We start from the raw sequence: 6,512 nt of genomic DNA, 5'->3' as shown, positions 1-6,512 counted from the left end.
CTTATTTGCAGTCAGATGCTCCAGTTGATTTACCAGAAGGCAATAATCTATTTTACCTCATCCTTTCGAGATGGCCATGAATGTGATATCCTTGCTCCTAGTTCAATCTATGAAGAAATATGAAGTGGTGCTTTAGGGAAGCTATGCTAAAGCTAAAATAGGCATCGCAGTACACATCACCTGTTTTTGTCATTTCTGACGAGAAAGACGCTAGTTTGAATCAGTCCGTCTATTTATACGTTTTCGGTGCCGAGCAGACTCCTTCGTTCTCGCACTCATTCGAACAAACGGGTAAGTTCATATGTTTCCTGTCCATTCTCTCTCGCATGTACAGTTTCCTGGTTTGTCTTACGTATCGTGAATACATCCTTGAAAACAGATTGCGGTTTCACAGGAAGTTCCTCTCCAGCCATAGTTACAGGAAACATTATTTGGGTTTGGCATATCAACCATTTGAATATTCCGGGCTTCAGATCTATTCATTGCATGCAATGCCTTGTTAATTTGACGCACAGTTTCAGTGAGCAATTGGCAGCTTTAGCCTATATATGCAGAATCCGTTACCGCATCCTTAAGGGTATAGCGTTCTAAGCAGGACTTCCCACAATTATACAGATCACAACCTGAATTGCATTCGCATCGAAGCGCTCCTTCTGTGTTAATTAAGCATGATCGTGTACAAAATACTTTGGGCTTTGCTCCGCGGGCGTCCTTCAATAAAACATTTGCTCCCCCCGGCTCTAAGGTGCATGAGAGATAGACGGAGTGTGACGCAAAAGTAGACTTCTCGCAAGATATCTTGCATTGCGAATGAGAGCAGTACACTGTACTGTGTACGTAAGGGGCAGAATTCTCATATATGGAAAGCACAACTTGCATATTGAACACCGACAACAAACATGCAGACTAACTTCAGCTCAGCATCGCATGCTCACTTCGTGGAAAGTAACTTCATAAGTCATTTCTTTCCTCCGAAAATACCACTGATGATACCTCCAAAAGTTTCGGCGACGCCAACAGCAGCGCGACCGACTACTCGGCCTGCGTTGGTCCACCATCCGCGCTTGCGTCTGTCACCGTTGCTCTCACCACGAGCAAAAACGAACGCGAGATCTTGCGACGGATCGAGATCGAATTCTATTTTCAGAAGAAGGGTCTTCGGTGCCACAAGGGCGTTTTCATCAGTATAGGATAGACGATTTTTATTCCTTCTCTCGATCATCAGTTTCACTTCCGCTTCGGTAACGATATCCGGTATTTCTTCATGCAGCTCAGTGATATGAGCGAATCGTGTGTGCTTTCTCTTTTGTAGATGAGTTTCTTTAATTTTTCTCTCGTTCCGTCGTTTCTCAGGATGGCGCCGATAATGACGGTGACGTTGAAGCCGAGTTCTTTCAATCGAATCAGCGTTTCGATCTGTACATTATTGCCCACATCCGTGTCTGTCATTTCAAAGTTTGCGCCCTTTTCGTCCCAAACATTTCCTAATATAGCAACGGTAGGAATGGGGAATTACGCAAGATCGTTGCTTAGAAGTTGTTGGCTTTCTTTGAAAAATCGATAACATTCTAATCGGTATAGTGCATCTTGCTTCGCGATTGCGATTTGTAGGGCAACAAGTCTACCTTATTCTCTAATAAAGTTTCAAAAGCGTTTGAACTGTTTTTACGTTTAGGCGCGCTAATTACGTTAGAACCTAAGTGGCACTTAGACATGATCATCTTGCATTTAGTAATGTTTTTGTAAAGCCGAAACAGATGCTGCTCTTGCACCTTGACTATTGCGTGCCTAGCCTAGCTTATATCTTGCAGCCGGCCGTCAGCTATACTGTATGAATTTAGTAAGGCGGGTGGGTACACATGCACTCTGCATGCATATTACGCGAGACGCGAATGCATGTATACCTTTGGCCGCTGAGGCAATAACGGCTATAACAAGAGCGATATTCACTTGGTTAGACATGCTCTTGTAGCTTTCCTTCGTAGTCAATTCTCGAGCAATGGTCGAAGCCAACTGACCTTATTCTTCTATATATTTGCCAATTTATATGCATCCTGCTTATGCACGTGATCCAATGCAGCTTTCTCCTTCCTACTTTAGTGACGTCACGATTGATAAAACATCATCTGGTTCCCATCAGCCGAGGTCTAGAACACTGAAGTCGCGGAAAAAATGCGGCAACCAAATTCATATACGTCTCAGCTCTTATATAATACTGGTAAAACGCGTTCCGCGAGTTCGGCTTGAGGCGTTCACCGCATCGGAGATTCAGGGTCTCGTCGAGAACATAAATATCCTAGACTGAAAGCATATCCGCAGCGGAATCCGCTACAATTTCTTTTAAAAATTCATATCAATTCTCTATACGAATTTACCCTCCTAACTTATGAGATATGTGTACCTACGGAAACTTGTGAGAAAAGGATAATCTGGCGAAATACATGTAGCCTTTTCTCTGTTTTGCGATTTTTGGCTTTTTTATCTGATAATTGGGACCATCTCATGAAGATATCTGCACGGGAAGTGCCTAGGAGGAATTCGATGCATTCATATGACCACAATTGTTATTCACGTGAATAATGACAGCTGACTTGGGTTCACTTTGCCACGCAACGAGCTGCACGCCGGCGAAAAAGATGTAACAATAAGCAATACTGTTTAGCAGATCAAAAATAGTTCGTGTTTTCATCCGGGTAATGGTCAACGAAGAGTAATCCTTTTGACTGCAGGGTTTTGACTGGATTTTTTCGCAGGACGCGTTTCGGCTATAGTAAGATGCTTTCCAGAGCAGTTTTTCTAGACGCTGGCGCATTTACGAGAAAGTGAGGCCTCCTACGTTGTCTCACGAACAGATTTTCGCCATTGCCAAGCGTAAGGTAAAGCTCGCAGCGCGAGTTCAGTATTCCGTTTGGCGGTAGCCTAAAGGCCTGCACGTAGACGAGTCAGTCGACGCGTCTCAGTCGTTCCCGATCGCCCAAGAGCCAAATTTAACCGTCGTCGTTTCGAAGCTCGTCTCTCCTCCATAGTAAGTCCAATTCCTTTCTCCGATGCTCTAAAAGGTTGTCTCCTTGTGGTTTGAGTTATGCGCGCGCACGATGTTCATATCCCATGGCCCTAGTGATACTGAACCCCCAAAGGGGGCCTCTCCCGTTCTCCAATGGGCTATCTCATACACATCTTTGAATTATTATCCACGACGTACCATAGATCCTTTCAGATAATAATTTTTATTGCTAATTTTTAGATAACAGTTTGGCAGGAATGACTAGACTTGATTATTTTGAGGTGGTCGATGTAGACCGATTGCATATGAGAACAAAATTACGAAGGGTGTGTGAAACTCTGTTTTGTATTGCATATGTTTTATTATAGCGTTCGTCTAGCTAGAGCGAATTCCTCGTGGAGCCTATACCTTGCTTCGAGGACAGACTGAAAGAGTCTCGCAAAGCGATGTAGACCCTCGAGAACCATCGAAACGAAAATCATCAGGGAAGAGAGTGCCGCGGTCACCGATCTCTTTTACTTTGCTCGCTTTCGTCCTTTTTCTTGGAGATGACTGAACGAGCATCAGAGCTGCTATGTAGTATCGAGCCTGGTTCACACCGCGATAAACAGTACTCTGCGCCGTATTGATATCTATGTACTGTATCAACTTCGCCTAGGCAGTTTTTTTGGATCAACCTCTATGCAATCACGTCCATCAGGCATGTTAGAATAACGACACTAGACGAATCGGGCGTTACTTAACATTGCAAGTAAGTTAATAGTAATAATTTTGGCAGACTTCGTTTCCGAGATATTGAATGGGAACTAAGAGAAAGTAAACAGTGATGCAGCAATCTGGACAAGTGACGAAATAAAGTTTTTCACTAACTGAGTACGAAGTACGGTTGTTTGTGTTGAAATCGAGTCTCGGTGCCTGACTCTCGAAGCTCAATGCTTATTTCTTGCAGAGGAAAAGTAAAAATTATTCCATTACTAAAGAGATTCGATAATTCGAATAAAGGTTTTATTAAATTATTTTTTCTCAGATATAAAATGGAGCGGCAACATCGAACCGAACGTCGTGGTCTGGAATGTCGACGTCAAACTCTTCTAGACTCACTTGAAGAAGCGCAACGCAGTCTAACGAGTTTGTCGCAATTCTCAGCTTAGCTCCCCAATGAAAAGCTCGGAACAGGTTCTTATGCAGGTTGTTAAGCAGAAAGTAACTCTCTAAATAAACGCACATCTTTCTTTTCGTTTTGCAGACGTACATTTGCTTCTGGCACGTCATGCAAGTGGCCGTGAAAAAAATTGCATGAACTCATCACAACGGACAAGACTATTCCCTTTGTACTTGTATATTATTTTCACGGCGTTGCGTAAACAGGTGACTTATACTTTGAGCAGGCAGCATTGTTTTTTGTTGCTGATGTCTTTTTTTCTTCATCCCGTGCTAGAAACTCGTTTGAAATAATTTTGCTGACGTTCTTGCTCAAGCGTGTTATCTACTCCCAAAGACCTCCGAGGCCAATGAGGTGAAAGAGGCCACACCTCTATAGCAGGGGCCGATAGAGTTGGCTTCCCCACTATGGCGAGACGCGGTGGGTCACAATAGCGGTCCCCTTGGATAACATGGGTGGCGGACTCACATCCGAGGACGCTTCACTTCCAAGGCCCATCTCCGAGGCCAATCGAGGATAAAGAGGCCGTACCCCGTGCTTCGTGGGTCAACCGAAGCTCCGGGCTCCGTGTCCACCAGGGGGCGTGGGTGAATCGCCCTCCCTGCCTGAAGACGCCGAAAGGACGATCGTTTAAAGCTTGAAATGACTTCCGGTTTATTTCCGTGTTTTATTGAATAAAAAATTATTTCCTAGTCTATTTTTCATTGCGTCACGCCGCGCCCTAACTATAAAGACACGCACGCGCAAAAAATCCCTCCTCCCTTAAACCCCAACTGCGTAGAGCAAGAAGTACACCATGCAAGAAAACATGACGTCCTTTGTGATTCTGCAACGATTCATTGTGGAAGCGCTGCAGCATCGGATGATTGCATCACGGCAGGACATTCCGCGCTCCGAGAACGATGAAATGATGATCACGCATGGGCACGTCTCTTACCCAATTACAGCGACAACGAAATCCGGATCATTCACAACTGACCTACCGCGGCACCGACTCAGTAGGTCACAACATAATCACCACTTCCAGGTAGCCGCACCCGCGTCCCCAGCCACTAATGTGCATCACCAATGAAGCAGTAGAAAGCAGTTACGATCTAGATATTGTTCGCCTATAAGCATGTGATGCTAGCGAATTTCTCTCTCCTCTATGAGGAGCGCTACTCGAGATGTAAGATGATACATACAGGCTCCTGTGATCGGGCGACCATCAAGCGATCACCAATCTCGTGTAATTTTTCAAACTGGAACTGATAGATAAGATTGCGAAGACGAAGTTGATGCTTTGAAATCGTTCAGCGTTGAAAAAAAAAATCCTGCTTATGACACTTAGGTTAGCTCCCATAGGTTATTCAAGACGGCGGCTTACTGCTACATATTAGTCATGATCCCTGTTTCATTGTCGTTCCCAAGCATCCAAACATCTTACCAAGAATCTATGGAGCTCATCCCCAATTCAACTAGGACGCTAATCAGCAAAGACAAAGTCGATAAACTAAAAAAAAGAGAAGACGAATGCAAGTACAAGAGATTGGTGTGTACGTCACCTACTTTCCAAATGATTTTCGTTTCGCTTGTTAGAGTTTCGAGCAGAGGCTTTGACGTTTTCTATACGAACTCCACAATAAAACAATTGCAACACACGAGAGTTTACTTACATGTGAGTACAGTACAGTTAAGTGACACGCTCTTCGTACTTTGCTGCGAGTTCACATCAATCTATAGATAGTATATGAGGGGTGAACGGGTGAGGCCCCTTTTGGGGGTTCAGAATCACTAGGGCGACCGCTGCGAAAATGGTGCGCTCGCATAATTCAAACCACATGGAAACACACCTTATAGCTTTTCTTCGCGCAACGGAGAAAAGAATTCGACATACGAGGGAGGAGAGAAGAGCTTCGAAACGGCGACAGATGAATTCGGCTCTTGGGCGATGGGGAACCACTTAGTTGCGGCGACGAACCCTTTTAACTGTAGGCATTCAGAGTACCGTTGAATGGAATATCTGCACTCGCGTCTCGAGCTTTACCTTGCGTTTCGCCAGGCGAAAATCTGTGAGACAACTTAGGGAGCCTCACTTTTTCATAAAGACGTCAGCGGGTAGAAAAGTGCCTTAGAAAGCCTCCTACTAATAGCGAAACGCGTCCTGCGAAAAATTGAGCGAAAACGACTATACTTCTTTGACAATTACCCGGATAAAGGCATCAACTACTAATGATACCCGGATAATGGCAGCAAATGTACTTATAATCAGTCAAACCATAAATAATGTACTAGGGTTAGGGATACGTTTGAAGTGCCATTGGCGAGCAACTTCGTCCAAGCAGGGGTTACAACAAAATTAGCGAA

General features: G+C 44.3%; 3 long non-coding RNA genes across 5 annotated transcripts; 2 read left to right on the top strand and 1 right to left on the bottom strand.

The window, feature by feature from the left end:
* The first annotated feature begins 2,736 nt into the window (after positions 1 to 2,736).
* On the top strand, positions 2,737 to 4,169 carry LOC136198257 (uncharacterized). Of its 2 annotated transcripts, none has more exons than XR_010672709.1 (5): positions 2,737 to 2,871; positions 2,938 to 3,025; positions 3,245 to 3,330; positions 3,388 to 3,960; positions 4,032 to 4,169. It is a non-coding gene; the product is annotated as an uncharacterized lncRNA (long non-coding RNA). The 2 variants fall into 2 exon arrangements; XR_010672708.1 differs by having other exon boundaries at positions 2,737 to 2,876.
* Positions 4,170 to 4,258: 89 nt separating this feature from the next.
* On the top strand, positions 4,259 to 4,863 carry LOC136198258 (uncharacterized). The gene is made up of 2 exons (XR_010672710.1): positions 4,259 to 4,372; positions 4,443 to 4,863. It is a non-coding gene; the product is annotated as an uncharacterized lncRNA (long non-coding RNA).
* On the bottom strand, positions 4,814 to 6,343 carry LOC136198256 (uncharacterized). 2 transcript variants are annotated; one of them, XR_010672707.1, is made up of 6 exons: positions 6,193 to 6,343; positions 5,999 to 6,134; positions 5,822 to 5,882; positions 5,715 to 5,771; positions 5,533 to 5,658; positions 4,814 to 5,482 (listed from the first exon to the last, which is right to left on the bottom strand). It is a non-coding gene; the product is annotated as an uncharacterized lncRNA (long non-coding RNA). The 2 variants fall into 2 exon arrangements; XR_010672706.1 differs by having other exon boundaries at positions 4,814 to 5,479.
* Positions 6,344 to 6,512: the final 169 nt, after the last annotated feature.

Source organism: Oscarella lobularis, chromosome 18, assembly GCF_947507565.1.
Source record: "Oscarella lobularis chromosome 18, ooOscLobu1.1, whole genome shotgun sequence".
Classification (NCBI taxonomy): Eukaryota; Metazoa; Porifera; class Homoscleromorpha; order Homosclerophorida; family Oscarellidae; genus Oscarella; species Oscarella lobularis.
This window is presented reverse-complemented; position numbering and strand designations above follow the sequence as displayed.